The following is a 20,642-nucleotide window of genomic DNA, read 5'->3' as shown; positions in this document are numbered from 1 at the left end:
GGCAAAACGCCAGTTTGATTAATTCCCTTAAAAAACCCCAAAAAAACTATCTGATCTTTCATCTATCATTTGTGAAGGAAATGGAGAATAATGATCCAGGGGCAGATCTTTAAGAATTATTACTTCAGCAAAAATTATTGAAGGTACATTAACATGAGATAAAGGCAGAACCTTCAACACTCCTTTGAAACGGTCAAAATTATGAAAGACTGAAGCTGTGCTCTAAAAGACAGATTTGGAAAGCAAACATTTAAAAATCATCACCATAGATACTCACCTGTGACACACACAGAGAGAAAAAGGGAGAATAACAGAAACAAAAAGCCAGTCCCATCATTCAAAATGCAAGTTGCTTACTTAGGTCCTTAATTGTAGAGGGAAAATTCTTATACAAAATATTATCCAGCTGCAACTCAATCCTTTATTATGGAGACTGATCTACTTCTTATATAGAAGACGTGTGGCCCTTTCATTGGGGGGTGGGGAGTCTCTAGCTGCTCGGAAACATCACTTTGTAAAAGTATAGCAACATTTTGGTGTCTTTAATCCACAAGGACCGCACATCACCCATAAGACCATTTCAAAGTGCTGAGAGTCATTCTTGGAGGCTGCACCCCCAGCCACCTGGAAGGCCATCATGGCAAGGGGAAGGCCAGGCCAGCCCCATCTATCCAGGGAAGGAAGGAGCAGCAGCAGCAGGCAGTGAGTTTCTCCCCTCCCTGCCAGAAAGAACACTCCATGCCAACTAACAGTTGTTCCTGAAGCTGAAGGAAGTACAGTCTGGCCTCTGTCACCAGCCAGTAAACAAGGCTTGCAGGGCAAGTTGGTGTGCTTGTGGCCCTAACTGAATATAAATGCCTGTTTACAACTCAGCCCCTCTGTTTTGGCATCCTTGGTAAGGACATCCACTCCTTACCTTTCTCCTCTACTCCCCTTTCCTTGTGTCTCTTTTAAGTCTGTAAACATCTCTCTTTAAAAATTATATATATGAATGAATTCAATAAACTGAAGACAGCGTTCTTCATCAGCAACACCTTTCCCCTCTTTTCTCTACCAAAATTTCTGTTTATGAACCAGTCCAAGGAAGTCTTCTGGGAAACCCAGGAACTAGCTGTACATTTTGCACCTTTCATTCCTTGCAGTTGTTCACAGCCAATGCTTACTTGACCGATTATCTTTTCTTCTCTTGGTTTATGTCCCCTAGAAACTCTTCTTATGCCAAACAAGCCTTTACCTCACAAGTTCCTTTGGTCCTAGCATGGGCAGAGAGGGGAGGGGGAGACAACAAGTTGCCACAATGTATACAATGGCCCCTCTCTCTACTTAATTGAATTAGCTGGGAAGTGATGCATCTGGTTCTTAAGGCACATTTTGACCAGCTTAACAGTTTAGTATTATGTTCTTATTTTCTTGAAGCAACAACAAATTGCAACACTTAGTGAAAAGCACAACATAAATGTGTCACACTTCATTGACTGTTACAACGGTTTCCATGAAATAGGGCAGACTTTAACTCACATATTATATGGCAGGAGAGACAGAGGCCGAAAGTTTGGAGATTCCTTATGGTTTAAGGCAAACAAAAGAAGATATTCTGTACATCTGATTTCATGAAAGTGAACCAGTGTCAAGCTATAAATTGCCATAAATACCCATACAAGCCCGCCATGGCAAGCTTCTTCCCACAACACAGCAATTCATGAATAATGACGCCTGCAAGTCTCAAAGGCTGGCAAATGTCCCAAATATGTGAATGAAATGGACGAAAATATAGTTATTATTTATTTGTGGAGTACTTTGTAATGTCACTTTGAAGGCTAGGAACAGAGTGGATATAGTTGTCAGTCTTGGCACGCATTCCAATTAGTATTAATTCTTTCAGTTCATTGCTTCTTTAAAAAGAGGCGATGTGGCATGCATTTCTGTTTATACCAGTGTCGGCCAATGACATCTCTTCCACCAACTTACGCGAATAGCTTCTAAACTGAAATTGTACAAGATGGTTGGGGCCAACCTACACAAGGAAAACACAGGATTCCAAATTCTATTATTTCCCTCCTAAGGCTAATGTGACCATGAGGGTATTTTCCAGAGTGAGTCAGTGAATACCATTAACTGTTTCCCCACCCACTGATATTTTCCTGAGAATGTACCTGTCATTATACAGGTGCCCCTGCAAACTGAACTCCAGCACCAGAAGTGAGGCCAAGGGAGAGGTGGCCTCATGGCAGACATGGAAGAGGTTAAGCATAGCGCTCTCTCATCTGCCACACCTCACTGTTATCTAAGGAAATGGCACGCTGAGATCACATGCTTCCTGAGGTAACTGATATGCCCCTTAGATGCATGGTTACATCACTGAATTGAAAGAAAAATGGTGCAGATTGTAGTAGTAGCAGTAGCAGCAGTGGTAATAATAATAGTAGTATCCCAATTATTTGTTGTATAAAATTATACCACAGGCCGGCAAGATTACTCACAATCCAAGGATGTGGCATGATGCTTATGGACAAAGTTACTACAACTGTACTTTACAGACCTTAAGCACTGCTGTCGAGTTTATCAAACTGTGGAATCCCTTTACGTATACCATACTGAAACAATTTATATGGCTTGCTAACAGCATCCACAGCCACGTAGCTGCTTGCAAAAGCCTTCTTAGTTCTCCCAAGGTCTTTTCCCCCAAGTAAATTATGCATCCTTAACCAGCAGAACGCTCCCCCCCCCCAATTTTGTACAGAGGCAATTTCAATGGGGATTATTGCTAGGGAGAGGAAAGTTGCAGCGTGCATGTCATGCCCATTGCAGTTTTCCCTGGTTTACAAATACGACCACAGGCCCCAAAAGGTCAGTCCCCTCTAACTTAAGGAGCATGCAAGCTAGTTATGACTAACTCAGAGAGATAGCTCAGTCGGTAGAGCATGTGACTATAAATTTCAGGGTTATGGGTTTGAGCCCCACTTGATGACCCTCATGGTGCCGTCCAACGCTGATTCTGTGACTCTGTTTCAACTAGTCTACTCTAAGCTTAGTCAGGTACCAACCATATTCATTCTAGATTTCAGTATTCTTGCTGATTTGTATAAATCCTTCTTTCAACATTTAGTCTTCTAAAGAGGAGTGGTCCCCCCCCCCCAAAAAAAGAATGATAATCTGGCCACTTTAAGTACTCCAAGATCTCAGTGTCTTTGAAATTTTGACAGTACAAATATAAACTTTAGCAACAAATATCAGAAGATGTGAAGTATTTGAACATACTATTTGTAGCTTTCATTTCTGTGAAGACATGAGGTGTGTAAAGCGTGTAACAGCACATTTCAGGTATAATGGATGCACACTTTATGTTGTGCATACTTGCCATTTATATTCAGTGAGCCCTGCACTTTCTCTTTCTAAACAGGATTAATGACTATGCAAATCAGCCTTGGACTTGCACTGATTACATTGAAAGATAATTAATCAGACCAATTAACATCAAATCCAGATTTCAATGAAGTCAAAACAACCAAACTGCAAATCTACATTGGATAATGAGGGAAACTTAACTAGGAAAGAACACTATTTAGCTCTCAATGTGCATCTCATTTGCTAATGTACAATGCTTCAAAAGGTACAAGTTAATGTTTCCAAGATCTTCCCTTAATGTCAGTCTCTTATCTCTTCAACAAACCTGATTTGCTTCATATAATTTCTGGGAAGAGGTACCATTAGAAAGCATTAGTTGACAATTTACCATTAGTATAATTCATCAAAAAGTCTTAGCGCAATGAGTCAGCTGAGAGTATGCTGATTACAGATTCCTAAGCATATGTTATCATTTAGCGTGGTTATTGCACTAACACAGCTTTGGGTTCAAACATATGCTTTGCATATTAGAAATTAGAGATACAGACACCCATCTGAGAACTAGCAGCTTTGCAACCAAGGATGCTCAGTTACACACACCCACACACCAACTCCACCCCCTCAGCAAACTAAAGAAATGCACCACTTCCTTGAAGGTTCCTAAATAATGCAATTAGGAGAGTAAACTGAGCAAATGCCATCACAGAAACTCCTCAGAATCTACAGGCAGATTCATTCTGCATTCAGAGCTCAGCTGACCATGGTAATCAAAATGACTAAAGCCTCAAGATTAATCAGTTTTTAGCTTTAAAAAAAATCCAAGAAAAACTCAGGCACACAAACACACGCACTCCAGTGGGTTGTATAAAGGCATAATTAGTGTGGATGAATCATTCCCTATTAATATTGAAGATCTATGTCTACAACATTAAAATAATGCCATGTGTAGGCAAGAACTAGTTACTGCCAAAGCCAACGAGTATGGTATGCAATGATGCAATCTGAATTTAAAATCTTGCCAAACTCGCTGGGCTCCTAGTTTCAGGGTAATATGGTATTATTATTATTATTATTATTATTATTATTATTATGCACCCCCTTGGCTTAATGTCCTGTGCCCTAAATCCAGCACTGCTAGTTTTGGCAAGATATGCAAAGTTTGGGTGGAGAGCAGAATGGTTCCATGCCACTTTGGCTTCTACAGTCCACTCCAGACTTGGGCAAAGTGGAAACCGCAATGAACTCCAGTGATGCACAAAGCCATGTCCATCAGGCTTCTTTGTGCATACCTGATTCAGAGGGCTGCTTCCCCAATTCTTCTGCATGGCGAAACAAATGGTATTTTCATCACCTCTGGACCATGGCAGACATGACTGGGGCAACCTCCATGAACATCCCAGACCACACCGGGAGAATGCTTGACACACTTGGCACCTCTGACACATTCTACCCATTTGCTATGCCCCAGAAAACTGTTTTCAGGAGGGTTGATATCTGCAGCAACTGGGTGGGGTGAAGAGGTCTGGTCATGCTCCAAAACATGGGCATAGCCAGGATTTATGCCGGGGTGGGGGGCAGAACCTCAGTTTGTTAAGTATTTTTATTTGATCTGGGGGGATCCTGCCCCCCTTGACTATGCCCATGCTTCAATAATGCATCCATCTCTTCCAGCATCAAATATCCCTTCCTGTTTTTTTTCAGCTGTAAGGCAGAATACATGAGCATGATAACATGTAAAGGTAGAATGAGGGGGGGATGAGGGGGGGGGATGAGGAAGAGAGGTAGAGAAGCTGGCAAGATACTTGACGCTACACTGAATAGGAAGAAGGTAGTTGTGCTTCCTGAGCTGAGTTTTTAATTGCCCTAGGAATTTTCATTCGAAATGTTTTAAAGAAAGACTGGATCACACACATTCATTCTGTATGGAGTAAACCCACACTGGAGCTGAAATTATGCTGACATTTTCCACAGGACTTAGAATCATAGAGTTGGAATAGACCACAAGGGCCATCGAGTCCAACCCCCTGCCAAGCAGGAAACACCATCAGAGCACTCCTGACATATGGTTGTCAAGCCTCTGCCTAAAGACCTCCAAAGTAGGAGACTCCACCACACTCCTTGGCAGCAAATTCCACTGTCGAATAGCTCTTACTGTCAGGAAGTTCTTCCTAATGTTTAGGTGGAATCTTCTTTCTTGTAGTTTGGATCCATTGCTCCATGTCCGCTTCTCTGGAGCAGCAGAAAACAACCTTTCTCCCTCCTCTATATGACATCCTTTTATATATTTGAACATGGCTATCATATCACCCCTTAACCTCCTCTTCTCCAGGCTAAACATGCCCCGCTCCCTTAGCCGTTCCTCATAAGGCATCGTTTCCAGACTTTGACCATTTTGGTTGCCCTCCTCTGGACACGTTCCAGTTTGTCAGTGTCCTTCTTGAACTGTGGTGCCCAGAACTGGACACAGTACTCCAGGTGAGGTCTGACCAGAGCAGAATACAGTGGCACTATTACTTCCCTTGATCTAGATGCTAATACTCCTATTGATGCAGCCCAGAATTGCATTGGCAATTCTCAGTCTCCACTTCAATTCCCATGCAGACCAAGCATTGGGGAACACCAGCATGGGATAGGATGAGGGCAGCATTAGTGGAGGAGAAGTTGTGGTGGCTCTTATGTCGCCAATTACAAGCATCTTCCAATAGTGTCATTTCAGGCAGCACTCCCAATGAGAATGGTCCCACCAGCTGAGGAAAGGAATGCATTTCCCCCAGCGACAATAGATGGCTGTCTGAATGCTAGGAATAGGAGACGTCGCCTAAACAGAAGTGCTTTCTTACAGGGGAAGAAGAAAAACCTGGATTCTGCGCAACTCAGAAACATACATACATTTGTTGTGATAGAAACCGATCTACGGGAAAGGCCCAAAGTGAGCTGGTGCACCATGCATTGACAGATTAGGGACTACTTTCAATCCTATTTCCATTCACACTGTCCAGCGACCACAATATAATTCAGGAGCCAAAGTCTGGCTAATGAGAAAAACAAAAGCACCAGTACTGTAACCTTCCCAACAGCACCGTTGGGCCAGGGATTTTAAGGCAAATTGTATTAACTAGTTAGCTACAGATTAGGTAGAAAGCACAAACACTTCATGACGTGGTTTCAATTAAGCACTTTTTTTAAAAAAAAAAACCCACTTCAAGGGTCCTTGATCCACAAATCCTGTTACATGACTGAGAATTACAGAGTATTATCAACATCTGAAACCGCAACAGTCCACTTCAAAGCAATTCTATGCACAGTTTTGTTGACCTCAGTAAGGCTACTGTGATAAAAACCGCCTCTAATACTAATCTTGTGCAATATCTGTAATGAGTTTGGTCTTAAGCCTAGATCTTGCACTGCTCTACAACTTCCATTTCCAGAACCAAACTATGGTGAAAAGCACTTTCCCTGTAAATAGACTTCACCTCATGCAGTCTAGAATGTCAGTATTTGCCTCCTCAGCTTTATGTACTATCAATACAGCAAAAACCAACAGTTATAATTTTTCCAGCAGACTTTACCTCAAGGGATGCAGAAGTCATCTTTCAAAAATGTGGAATATGATTCTCTTGACCACAACACAAAAACCTAGTCTCTTCAGATATATTACAACCAAATTGTAATCCACAACATCAATTAGAAGTGCAATTAGGAGTTTCTTTGGAAAACAGCAGAGCAGACTGATGTTTCAAAAAACCTCTATTTCATCTGAGAAGTATGCTTCTTTTAAAAATAAAAATAAAAGGGGGATGGGTGGCAAATCAGTAGCTTCCTGCTTCATTCTGAAGGTGAGTCGAACGCCCCCCCCCAAAAAAAAACCCAACAACACAGGGCAAGTGTGGCTTCCCCATTTTGTTAGAAGAGATGGAAAAATATATAAAATTCTTAATTGATAACAACATGATACCAATTGTTTGGGGCCGACACACACATACACACCACCCTCTGAAATCTTAAGTGCTAAGAGAATATTTTAATGTGCCTATTCAGCCTAGCTCCAGGTATATTTTCCAGCCTCAAGAATGTCAGAAGTGACAATTTAGTGACAACAACTTCTGATTTTATCATGTCTCAATATAGCACAGTGGTGGCTAAACTCTGGCCCTCTAGGTGTTGTTTGGCTCCAACTTCCATCATGCCTGACCAGTGGCCTTGCTTGCTGTGGCTTATGGGAGCTGGAGTCACCATTTCATTGCAATACCAAACTTTCAGTAGAAATGCATACCCGTCCGCACCAGAAAATGCACTGACTTACCCAGCAATCTTAACCTGGTCTACTCAGAAGTAAGTAATTGAATTCAGTGTGGCTCGCTCCCAGGAGGTGGGGATAGTTTTGCAGTCATATTTACTTATTAGGAAGTCCCCCTGATTTCAGTGGCTCTCAATTGGTCCTTTATGGAACCACAGACTCCAGAGAATATTTTTGGAGTAACAATGCTTCTGTCTCATAGCAACGTTTTCCATTTGCGCAGAGTGTCACATCTCAAGTACTGTATAGGAGATTGCCACTCTCATCATTGTAAATAAACTATCAGTGACACTTAAATCTGCATTTCTCAGCTGCTATAAAGCTACTATCTTACAACAAAGCAGTAAGACACAAAACTTGTGAGATCAAAGTAATATGCTTTGGGTAAGAGAAATAATAAACCCCAAAAAGATGACAACTGTTTAAAAGACATCAACTTTACAAGACCCCAAGAGTGCATCGCAGAATACAGTGGTACCTCGGGTTAAGTACTTAATTCGTTCCGGAGGTTCGTACTTAACCTGAAACTGTTCTTAACCTGAAGCACCACTTTAGCTAATGGGGCCTCCTGCTGCTGCCGCACCGCCGGAGCACGATTTCTGTTCTCATCCTGAAGCAAAGTTCTTAACCTGAAGCACTATTTCTGGGTTAGCGGAGTCTGTAACCTGAAGCGTATGTAACCCGAGGTACCACTGTATATGGTTCCCATTTCTAGTCATCCATGCTTCAGCCAAACTTCCATGTTGCCATTTATTTCATACCATTGGTATCTATTGCCTTGTGTTCCAAAAGAAGAGACAACACTTTTTACCCTAGAAATCAAAAGCCATTTGTAGGACTTGAAGTTGCCTGTTAACCATTATAGGACATCCAAATATTTTTGAACTATGTTAGCCAAAAATATAAAGAAAAGCTTTGTGTAATCCAGGAACCCTGCTATATTCCCCCAAGAGTGAAACTCAATAGCTACTCAAACACAACTCCTGGTTACCCTTATTCCAGTATAAGCCATGCTAAGACACAGTGGGATTTACTTCAAGGTGAACATAGAGAGGACTGGGACTAAATCCACATTAAGTCCAAGAGACCAAGCACATGTACTGGGAAGAAAGCAATTAAATGTAAAACATACTTCCAGCTTGTGCAGCTGATTTTGTTGCAATGCTTTGACTTCTTGACAACTCTGAACCCATTTGCAATGGATGACCCAAAAAAAGACAAAGGCTCAAAGTGACTAGTTTCAAACGCTCATCAGCTTCTGTCAAACTCAAGCCTTAAGTTGTGTCTGCATAAGATACCTGTCAAAGATTGATGTGCTCAGGCAGCTAGTGCATTTTGATTATGTATTTTGTGGTTTTATATACCACCAGGTATAGGATGGAATAATAATAATAATAATAATAATAATAATAATATTCAGCTCATCACACACACATCCCAGGATGATGCAGGCCCACAGCTCCTAGTGTGATATGCTTGAAAGTATAGAGTAGACTAACACAGAGGGTAAGAGTGCATTCTTACCTATGCAAAAGACTGACGGTTTAATACAAAAAATACAATTTATTTGTTTTTTAAACGCAGAGGCATTTACCTGGCAGCCTGCCTACCCAGAAGTAGGTTCAACTGAGTTCAGTAAAGCTTCCTCCCAGGTAAGCAAGTACAAGATTGCAGCCATAAGGAGCATACTGCTGGGATTATATTATAGATGGGGATGAATGGAATTCAAGATTAGAACCTTTAATTTATTTATACACCTCAAAGCGGTTTACAAAAGCCTGCACACTTACAAGCCTCATGGAAAACAGCAGGATTTACTTCTGAATAGCATCATACCTCAAGTCCAAGAACCAGCTGCTTGGAGAAGGCATAATATGGCCTAGTCAAGTTAAGATACTGTATGTGTGTGTGTGTGAGAGAGAGAGTGCATGCAAAAACTGTCCCTGCTGTCCACATCCGCTACATGCACGTAGTCTGCTAAAGGTGAGAACAGAGCCAGCTCTGGCTCAGAGGTAGTCAACATGATGTCCTCCAGATTTTTAGCACTACAACTCCCATCAGCCCTATCAGTCACAATGGGCAGTGGTCACAGATCACGGGAGTTGTAGTATGCAACATCTGGAATACACCATATTGGCTATTCCTGCTCTGGATAAATGACCAGAAACCCCATCTCCTATAGGGTTCCCAATCTCATTGAGAGGGTCTATAAGAAAGCAACTTGTATTCACACCTTCACCAGAGTGAAGACTGGGGAGGGGCAGCAGGCCCAGCTCTGCTCACTCCTTCATGTGCCTCTGAGCATGTGCAAAGCATGCCTCCCTTCACTGTCCCACACAGTCAGAATTAAGGGCAAATGTTTCCAAAGACTAAGGAAGGGGAGGATCACAGTACTGTGCTTGCATGCAGAAAGTCAACTTCTACCCTTGGCACCTAGAGTTAAAAGAAAAGATCACAGGTGATGTGAAGGTTGTCTGCTCAGAGATTTTGAAGAACTGTTGCCAGCCAGAGACAGTGCTGGGTACATAGTGTGCCCTGGTACAAAGCACCTCCCAGGACATTTCCCTTTAATAAATGTAGTGCTTATCTCAGGACCTTACATTCCAGTGAGGCTGCAATCTTAAAACGCTAACTCCGAAACTGCAGTCTGATCCCAGGCATTTCCCCCCTCAGAAAATGGAACCTCCAAGTCAGTACGTGCAGGATTGGATCCCCAAGTACTTGGGAATTGAACTCAGCAGGGCTAACTTCTGAATATGGGATTGCACTCTTGAGTCTAACTGGAAATAATGGAATTTGCTCCAAAGTAAAAGCACAATTAGTATCGCACTGCAAGTTGTTTAAAAAAAAACCCAAGACATTCAGAAATAAGATACTCTGTTTTCAATGGAAATTTACTTCTTTTAAAAATGTGCTGAGCAGCACAACCCATTAGGAAGAAGCAAAGAGGGGCCCCCCTCCCCCCATCGCAGACACAAGAACACGAGAAGAGCCTGTCGGGTCAGGTCAGTGGCTCATCCAGTCCAGCATCCTGTTCTCACAGTGGCCAACCAGGTGGGAAACCTGAGCACCAGAACACTCCCCGCCCCCCACCTCCTGTGGTTTCAAGCAGCGTTATTGCCTCTGCCCACGAAGGCAGGGCAGAGCCATCACGGCTAATAGCCTCCACCTTCACCAATTTGTCTCATCCTCCTCTTTTAAAAGCCATCCAGGTTAGTGGCTGTCGCGACATGCTGTGGCAGCGAGTTCCATAGTTTAATAACTACCTCACCTCCCCCGCAAAAAAAGAGAGAAAAGAAGCTACGCTCTAAGTTTGCGAAAGAAAGTTAGGCGGCCAGTGAAACAAGCCTATGCAACACACCTGAGGAAGCAGCGACAGAAGACTCCCTCTCCCCAGTCCCAGTCCCCCACCCCAAGGGACTCGCTGGGGGGTTGCAAAGCAGAGAGCTCGACGGCGGTTTCTGCCCAGCCAGCCCGGCTTTGCGCCCCGAAAGGAGGTCGCGACGCGACTAACCTTGCCGGGTGAGGTCCAGCGGCGCTCCCGCTGCCGCGGAAGAACGCGCGGCTGCCTTTCTCTCCGCGCAGCTCTTTTAAGCAGCCGCGTCCCTGCTGCGCGCGCTCGGGCTCCTAGGCGCCTCCAAGCCCGCTCGCGGCACGCGCACCAATTGGCTCCCGAGACGGGGCCAGACGGCCGCGAGGGTCCCCACGTGATTCTCCACTCGGAGAGGAGCGTGGCGCCGGGACGCGGGTCCCGGGCGAGGGGGAGTCCCGCCGGCCTTGCTCCGGGGCGGAGGGAGACGCGCGGACCGCTCGAGCCTCGGGCTGCTGCTTCTGGGCTCCTGCGTGCAGCAGCAAGCTTAGCCTGCTGGTTAGAGGGGTTCTGTACGCTTACTCGGGAGTCAGTCCCGATGGTTTCAGTGGGGCTTAGTTCTGAGTAAAGGGGCCTTGCAAGGGGGAGGGGGGGTCCATGGAAGGGAGAATGCCAGCAGGTGCAGTTACGCCTCCACTACAGAAGGGGGGGGGACACCTGCGGCCACCTTGAGGTTGCTGGGGTTAAAACTCATCAGAACTAGGAAGCTGACTTTAAAAAAGCGCATCCAGCTCACTTAGTATTTGTTGGTTGAAGGGACAAAATATAGAAGGAAGAATTGCTGGAGGCCAAGGTCGGGGCAAGTTCTCCTTGGTGAAGGAATCCCCAGCAGATATGTAAAGTCACAACATAGGCAGCAAAGTAAAGCGTGGAAATAGAGGCCGTTGGACCTTTAGAATATGCCCCACTGTGAGTTCCAAAAGCCCCCCTGAAACAGTTTCTTTCCCAAGTTTCCCTCTTCTCCCCAGCATAGGAAAAGAGCACACATATGGTAAGGTTAAAAATGATTGTACTTACAAATTCCCCCAAAGGCCAGATTCATGTGTTTCAGAATGATTGCACAGGCAGTAAACCTTAGCTTAGTTACAAAGTGAAAGTTCCTAAATTTATTGGTATAGGAACTCAAAAGAGTGGCTTTAAGAGCTGTGCAGCCAAACTGGAGTCACCAGCTCAAACCTCTCTACATGCTGAGTTCATGTCGACTGGAGTTCTCTCACCAATGAGTACTTGCCCCAGACTTGAATTTGGGCATCCAGGAATTCTCCTTTATTTATTTTTCCATCATTGTCAGTGCCAGGGATGGTGGGACTTGTTTCCATTCAGACGTCATTGGACTCCAGCTCCCATCATCCTTGAATATTGACCATGCTGCCTGGAAATAATGGGAGTTGGAGTCCAACAACATCCCTGGCTCATCCCTGTCTACACTGACTGGTTCCCCATCCGTATACTATAGCCCTGCAATAAGAAAAACTGAAGCTGGGGATATTTTTCCTTCTGTGCTATTTTCATCCTATTTCTTCCATACTTACATGGGAGTCACATTAATTTCAGTTGAATGTACAGTCCCAATAAACATACAGTGGTACCTCGGGTTACAGACGCTTCAGTTTACAGACACTTCAGGTTACAGACTCTGCTAACCCAGAAATAGTACCTTGGGTTAAGAACTTTGCTTCAAGATGAGAACAGAAACCGCGTGGCGGTGGCGGGAGGCCCCATTAGCTAAAAAGTGGTGCTTCAGGTTAAGAACAGTTTCAGGTTAAGAATGGACCTCCAGAACGAATTAAGTTCTTAACCTGAGGTACTTTTCCTTGTTATGTATGGTTACATGGGAGTAAGGAACTCAGTAAAATTTACTTCTAAGTAAGTGTGTATAGAACTGCAGCCTAATGTGAGCCATGATTATTCAGAAATAAATGCCACTGATTTCAATGATCATTACCTCTAAATTGGATTAGAGAGAGAACCTTAAAGTACATAAATCCCCAAGGAGTCTAGACCTGCTAATCTGCTCAACAGTGTGTCTGTGAAATTCATGGGATTCCACGGAAGTCACAATATATGTATTTCCATTTAACATACAATTGCACAGTTCCATTGACTAGTTAAATGTACAGGATGTTGCCAATTCCCTTAATTGTATTGTGGGTTTTTTCCATTATACGTTGTTTTTAAAATCCTAACTGCTGAAATCATAAGAACCTCCACTTTCAGGATTTTTTTCAAAAAGAATTACTGCCTATGTTTTTGTGGTTAAAAGCAAAGCCAGTTTGCTTCCTTAAGGGAAGAGATACCAGAAACTGGGTGGTGGTGAGCAAACTAAGGATGCAATCCTATGCACAGCTTCTTATGAGTAATTCCCACTGACCACAGTGGGACTTTTCAGAACATAAGAAGGGTCCTTTTGGATCAGATCAAAGGCTTATGTCACCCAGCATCCTCCTTCCTGCAAAAGGAAGTACAGTGGTACCTCAGGTTAAGTACTTAATTCATTCCAGAGGTCCATACTTAACCTGAAACTGTTCTTAACCTGAAGCACCACTTTAGCTAATGGGGCCTCCTGCTGCTGCTGCACCGCCAGGGCACAATTTCTGTTCTCATCCTGAAGCAAAGTTCTTAACCTGAAGCACTATTTCTGGGTTAGCGGAGTGTGTAACCTGAAGCGTATGTAACCTGAAGCGTATGTAACCTGAGGTACCACTGTACTTCTTCACAGAGCACATTTATTGATTTAGTTAACAGATTTGTAACCTGCTTTTCAAGCCACGTTCTTCCTAAAGCGGCGTTATAATACACACACCAAAACATAAATCAAATATGATTTGAAAGCATTTGAAAGATCTACTTCATAATACCATTAAAACCAGCACAAAAGTAAGAGATTGTGCAACGCAGCAAAATCAGATGGTAGCACCATTTCTAGTTCTAGTACATTTATCTGCCACAAGAGGCAGTGATGGCCACCAACTCAGATGGCAACTTAGAAGTTCATGGAAAACGAGGCTATGAAAGACTACTGGAGAGATGGTGGCGATGTGCCACTTCCATTTGTACAGAGGACTTTTGCTCTCATCGTTGGCCATTGTCTATCTTAAATCTCTCGCCATTTACAGCTTCATTAGATGAGCCTGGGTTCTGGTATTATGAGGAAGGAAAACAGTAATTAATATCCATGCTCATTTGTGGTGGATAAGGAGTCATTGCAAAGAAAAGGAGATCCTGTTACTCTCTACTGCACTTAGCCATAGCAGTAGCGGATGGCATGGTCGAGAGGAGGTGCATACCTGGCCTCCTGGCAGGTGAATCACTGTTGTGGACTGGGGGAGGGCAAAGCGCACTGCCGATGCACCAGCAAAACCAATCTGGTGCATCTCCTGGTGCATTTGCGTTGCACCACACTTTCTGCCACCTTTCCTCTCCCAGTAAGCAGCTGTGATTCACCTGCTGGGAGGTCAGATATGCGCTTCTGCCATTCACCACTAATCCATAGCATGTTAGTGTTTTGAGGGCACATGTTTTGGCAACCCTCCCCACAGTTTGCTTGTGTGAAATCTCCCTGCTGCATTCCACCTGGGCTGAGGAAGATGCAAAAACGGGTGTGTGATTAGCATGCCAGGGTCATGCAAACGAGTGAAATGTGTGCTATCTGAAGTTCAAGGCATGATGCTCAGTACTCCCAGCAAATCTCATCGCATGGGCTGCAGACAGTGGCATGATTTGGAGTTAGTGCTCGTCTAGTGTTACATGCACAAGCCTGTTCCCCCTTCAGCATGGCTGTGAGATCAGAAGCATCGACTTCCATTTTCAACAACTGTTGCTTTCTGTTAATAGGAAATGCAGCTAAACTTTTACCAGAGCAAGTCAGGATCATAAAATATTACAGGTGACCTGTTCAGGCCAGCTAACCGCAGTTTGTCCCAGCTCAAATGAGTTCTGTCCAAATGCAGCCAATGCATGTCTAAAGAAATAAGCACAGAATCAGAGATGGAGATAGGAAACAGCCCCTGAAGGGGAAGGTAGACGTAAAGAACTGCCTCCTGGGGGGAAACAAAGCTTTCTCTGGGCTTCTCCTCCAGCCAATCTACTTTCAAATGAATGAGTCTGCATAAATGAGTGACAGGTGTACATTGGTGTTTTAAAAAATAAAGCAAATCCATGAAATTTAGAATGGGTCCCCATTCTAAACTGTGTCCTGGATAATTTTATTTTATTTTTAAAGTAGACCAAGTTTTCAAGCTGATAATACATCTTTCGCTCCTGCTTATCTGGTTTTTAGGATAGCATGTCACATAGTGAGACATAACAAGCCCAAAGGGTTTGCTGAGCAGTTCTCGTGAGTGCAGGTTGCTGATCTGGAGCCTGACAACAGCTTCTGTTATCTTGTGTTTCGTCACCTATACAGGTGACTGAGTGTGCGTGATATCTGCACATCTTCAACACTGAGACCAAAACAACATCTGCTTCCTGAGCGTTCTTGGTGTTCTTGAATGTGACTGTGTTCGTTTGGGATTTATAGCAAGCAGAGTTTAAGTAGTCATAATAAGCGCAATTAGTTATAATGTACTTGTGCAGCGTAATTAAAAGGTGGCAAGAATAGGTTGTTGCTTTTTAATGAACTGAAATTATATTTATTGCAATCCTATAATTAACCTTTTCTATATTAGCACGGAGCATTGCATTTTGGTACCACCCAAATGTTAGATGATTAACATATTGTTGCATCAATGGGGGGGGCAGTCCTTAACACTCTGATAGAGGCAGTGGTGCTGCAGCTGCTCAAAACCTCTGTTTGAATCCAGCGATACTTGACAACTATCATCTGGTTGCAAATCTCCCCCTTTGAGGGCAAGGGGCTTGAGAGAATGGAGTTGTGGCAAGTCAGCTGCATATGTGCTTGGAGAACGCTGATTATCTAGACCCATTTCAGTCTGGTTTTATTTTGGGGCCCAAATTGTCTTGGTTGTCCTGATGGACCACCTTCTCTGGGAGCTAGACAAAGAGAGTGGGACCCAGTTGTTTCTCCTGGACCTCAATGGTTTTTGATATCATTGACCATGACATTTTACTGGACTTGATCTTTAGGTTGGGAGGGGGAGGTCTGGTGTGAAGTTGATTCTGATCCTGGCTAGAGGGCTGGTTCTGGAGGATGGCATTGGGCAACACATATTCAATCCCATGGCGGTTGCTTTGGGTGCTCCCACAGGGCTCTATTCTGACCCCAGTGCTATTCAACATAAATATGAAGCCCATGGGTGTGGTCATCAGGGAAATAGGTGTTGGATGCTGTCAGTATGCAGGTGACACAGAAACATAGTAGCATTATAGTACTGTATGTTCCTAGCCATCATCTGGTGCTGATGGCAGTTGTATCTCAGCAACATCTTGAAGGTCAAAGATTCCCCACATAGGGTCTATAGCTTGCTTTTAAGATCATCTCCAGTCCCAACTGAATGATTAAAAAAATGTTTGTAGTCTATCTCATGCAATCCAACCTTGTCTACTCAGAAGTAAGTCATATTGGAACTCAGTGGAGGCTTTCTTCCAGTTAAATGAGGCTAGGATTGCAGCTTGTGTGGGGGTGTTTTAAAATTGCATCCCACCTTTCTCCCCATTGATATTTCTCAACTATGTGTATGACAAGAGCAGGGCCGGATGAGGCCCTAAGCTACTGAAGGTAATGGGGCCCTTTATATGTCCAGCTGTCCTTTGTCAACAACAAATTGTCACTGTTTTTTGTGTTGAATATATCCTATATGGTAATTTATGGCCCTAATAGGTATCTAAAGTAATTTGCACATAACAAATAAGAGCCTACACGACACGAAACACTGTTGCTGTATGTAGGTTTTATTTTATTTGTTTTTTATCTTATATTTTGGAAATGTACATCCAAGTTTTTTTTCCTTTAATTTTTTTGGGGGTCCCCCAAGAGAGCGGGGCCCTAAGCTATAGCTTATTTAGCTTATACGTAAATCTACCACTGGACAAGAGAGAGAGTGTGTCTAATGGATTTGTGTTTGGTTCTGCCGTTTTTCTCCCCTGTCAGGAAGTGCATTGAATTCTGAATATTCATATTGTTATAATTTGGGGAATTGGTCTGGGTGACTTTGGGAAGCTTTGCAAGGAAGATGTCAATAGCTGTCTCACAGTGACTAGATAGTGAGCAAACAGACTGCTCTGGAAGTGGGGGGGGCACTTTCCTTCTCTCTAAAGGATGGGGCAATCCAGGTTTCTCTTTAAGGAAGAAATTAAGAAGGAAAGATTGGGAGCTCTGAAGCTTAAAAAAAAGGACAGGGCTGGGCCGGGCAAGGGGCCTCTGAAAGTATTGGTAGTCTTCCCTAGAAGACTTGATATGGGCGGGACTGTTGGGGTGTTTCATCCTGTACCTTCACCTATGGTCAACCTGTATCTTTGTAGAATAAGTGCAAAATGTAACAAAACACCAATAAATCTTCAGTGATCGCCTTCCGAAGGGAATGCTGCTCCTCTGAAACCTCTCACCTGTTGGAGTGCACATTCATTATTGTGAGCCAATGGCAATTATTTCTGGTTGTGCTAGAGTATCTTCTTAGCAAACAGCCAAAGCTTGCATTCTGAAGAACTCTTTTGAGTTAACAGGAAGTTGGTCGCCCAGATCTCCAACAATGCATTATTAGCAATGTTGGTCACCTCTTCAAATGCAGCTTTGGTCAGACAACAGACTCACTCCTTCCCATATATTATCTACAATTCATCATTGGCTCCATGAAATATCCAGAAGCAGAGGAAATAAGTCCATGCTGACGAGCTCTTATTGAAGGAGCCAAATTCCATAAGCAAGACATGAGTGAAATGGCATTCTCCCAACTTGCGCTTGTCTTTCCCCAAAGACTCCTGCCCCAGTCAAATGTGAATATCAGAGCTCTGAAGAATTTAGAATGTGAGTGGAAGTTTCTCCTGTAACTCTCTTAATACATTGTCAGAGACCCACATGACCTCAATAGTGCATTAAGAGTGTATTCTGTTTCTCAGCCCACCATACACAGCTGACATCTACAAGTCCAAGCACAGTGGCAAAATAAGCGTGCTATTTAACACATACCCAAGCATGGCACTTTTGGTCACTGCAGATTAAAGGCTCAGCTGTTCTTGGACCTTGTACTCTCCCAGCTGTCCTGGTCTCTTGGCTAATTGATCGTGCTGAGAATCCTTTTCACAGTCACAAAGAATTATTTGTTTCAGTTCGGCCACAGTGGAGACATGCTAATGTCACAAAGAAACTTCTGTTCGTATTAGATGTCTGTTTCCCCCCAATAACAATGGGGTGCATTTTAAAAAAGAATAGGGAGTTCAGTTTTCCAAGAAGAGTTGTGGGGTAGGGTGAGGTAGATGGGGAACAGACAGACAGGAACAGAGAAACAGTATCTCTCCTCTTGAATCACCCCACCAAAGTATTTCCCTTTCTACCTTTTAAAAAATTATTCTTTCCTGGGTTTTAGTTTCTGGAATTAATTTATTAAGTCTTTCAGCAGCTAAATTTTGCTGCTAGTTAATTGCCGTTGCCGTTCATTCTGTCATTTTCTTAAGGTATGTTGACAACAATATCGTAAATGATAATGGCTTTGTATGGAATTCATTCTAAAACAGTGCTAAAGCCTTCTATTTTGGAAAAGAAAAGAAAAAAGACCAGCTGTCTACACAGGATCTCTTTTCAGATATTCACGAAGTACATGAGGTGATGGAGGATTTCTGCTGCTACAATGCAATTCCCCCCCACACACGTGGGAAGAATTTGTGTCAGACATTATTAGTCAAGTCACAGGCACTATCCAAAAGGTGCCTGTTACACCTGAGTAACTGCCGTCCTACAGAGCCAGGTGCTGGGACACTGCATTTTCCCAGTAATAAATACTGCAGTTTTACTGGAGAACAAGTTGTACCAATACAACTTACGTAGCCGGGGGGGGGGAATGCCTAAATCAATCAAAATCAATATAAATCTGAGGTTCTGCCTCCCCTGCAACAAAAGCCTGCCCCCCCAACAAAAGCCTACCCCCCCTAACGAAAATCCTGGCTATGCCCATGGGAACAACCTCTCTTGAAGTATATTTTTGAGGGAAGATGCCAGGATTTTCTGAAATAATATTTCACTAAAAACAACAGGTTTTTAACAGTCTGAACATGCTCTATGACTGCTTTGAAACTGCTTCTGGAGGAAGACGAGCAAAGGCAATGATTTGCTGCCATCTAATGTCCACTGTGCCAATTGCAGAGGAGTAAAAATATCTAACAATGCAACATGCTTTAGATATTTTATTTTATGTACATGTTCACACACCCCTCTCCTCACTTTAAGTCCACACATGTTTGACCAAGTGTGTGAATAGGGCTATATGAAAATTATGCAGGTGTGAAGGAAGTGGTTAGATGAAACAAGCTTTCTTCCTCTTTCAAAATAAGTTGGGGGTCACCAAAATAAATTGATCAACCGTAGGCTCAGGAGAGACAAAAGGAAGGATACTTCACAGTGCACACTTCAGTTACATAATTCCCTGTCATAGCATATGGTGATGGCCACTAACTTAGACAGCTTTAAAAATTTGACAAATTTATGTTGGGGAAGTACTGTATTTTTCGCTCTATAGGACGCACTTTTTCCCCTTCAAAAATGAAGGGGAAATGTGTGTGCGTCCTATGGAGTGAAGACGCCATAGCCCCGTGACCCTCTCCCGGCTGCAGAGGTGACGCGCGGCTATGGCAGGAGCCTCTCCGCTGCGCCTTTCCGCTGCTCCCTGATCTGCTCTTTGGGGCTGGTGGTGGGCTCCCCCCCCACCAGCCCCAAAGAGCAGGTCGAAAGGAACCTGAAGCCTGGAGAGCGAGAGGGGTCAGTGCACGCCGACCCCTCTCGCTCTCCAGGCTTCCAAGGTAGCCACCTGAACGCACCTTAAACGGCACCTTGTTTTAGAGCGGGAAAACAAGAGGGGGAAAGTTCTCCCTCTCTCTGCGCAGCGCCTCCTGCCGCTTCACTGAAGGGGCGCTGGGCAGAGAGGGGGAGAATTTTCTTTTCTTGTTCTCCCCCCTCTAAAACAAAGTGCGTCCTATTGTCCGGTGCGTCCTATGGTGCGAAAAATACGGTATGACAGTGGTTCTTAGCCATGATGACTGAGTAACAAAACTCCATGTTTAGGAATAATATGCTAGCGAATGCCAGCTGTTGGGGACAACAGCCAGAGATGCTTATTGATCAGGGACTCAGGGATCACGGGAATCAGTATGCTGAAAGAGATGAAGCTTTGTATGGACCTGGCAGGATTCTTCTTACATTCAGTTGCACAGCTGGAAAACTCTCTCCTTGTACCAGGTACTACCATAACTGCTATGATCATCTCTGTTCTGGACCACAGATTGCAGGCAGGCAGACCTTAATTTGCATGTTGTCTCCTGTGAAGTATTAACTTCACTTTACACAGAAACACTGCAGAAGAACGGGAATGAATATCTAATGCACATATGTTTAAAATCAAAAGCTTGCCTTCCAAGATGAGCATACATTATTCATGGTGCTTTATTTAGAGCTGAGCTGGAAATAGCCTTCCCTTGTTTTATTTATCCAAATTTGCTCTCACACATGCCCATCATAAGAGCCCT

The 20,642-nt window shown here is 43.6% G+C and overlaps 1 protein-coding gene across 1 annotated transcript in view; it reads right to left on the bottom strand.

The window, feature by feature from the left end:
* The window catches only part of PPFIBP2 (PPFIA binding protein 2), a 105,741-nt gene extending 94,537 nt beyond the window's left edge, over positions 1-11,204 (bottom strand). Inside the window, exon 1 of the mRNA XM_082214181.1 lies at positions 11,157-11,204. The gene's annotated coding sequence lies outside the window, so the exon portion shown is untranslated. The remainder of the gene's footprint in view (positions 1-11,156) is intronic.
* Positions 11,205-20,642: the final 9,438 nt, after the last annotated feature.

This window comes from Podarcis vaucheri, assembly GCF_965113315.1.
Source record: "Podarcis vaucheri genome assembly, chromosome: 1".
NCBI lineage: Eukaryota > Metazoa > Chordata > Lepidosauria > Squamata > Lacertidae > Podarcis > Podarcis vaucheri.
Note: the sequence above shows the minus strand (reverse complement) of the source record. Positions and strands in the feature narration are given on the sequence as shown.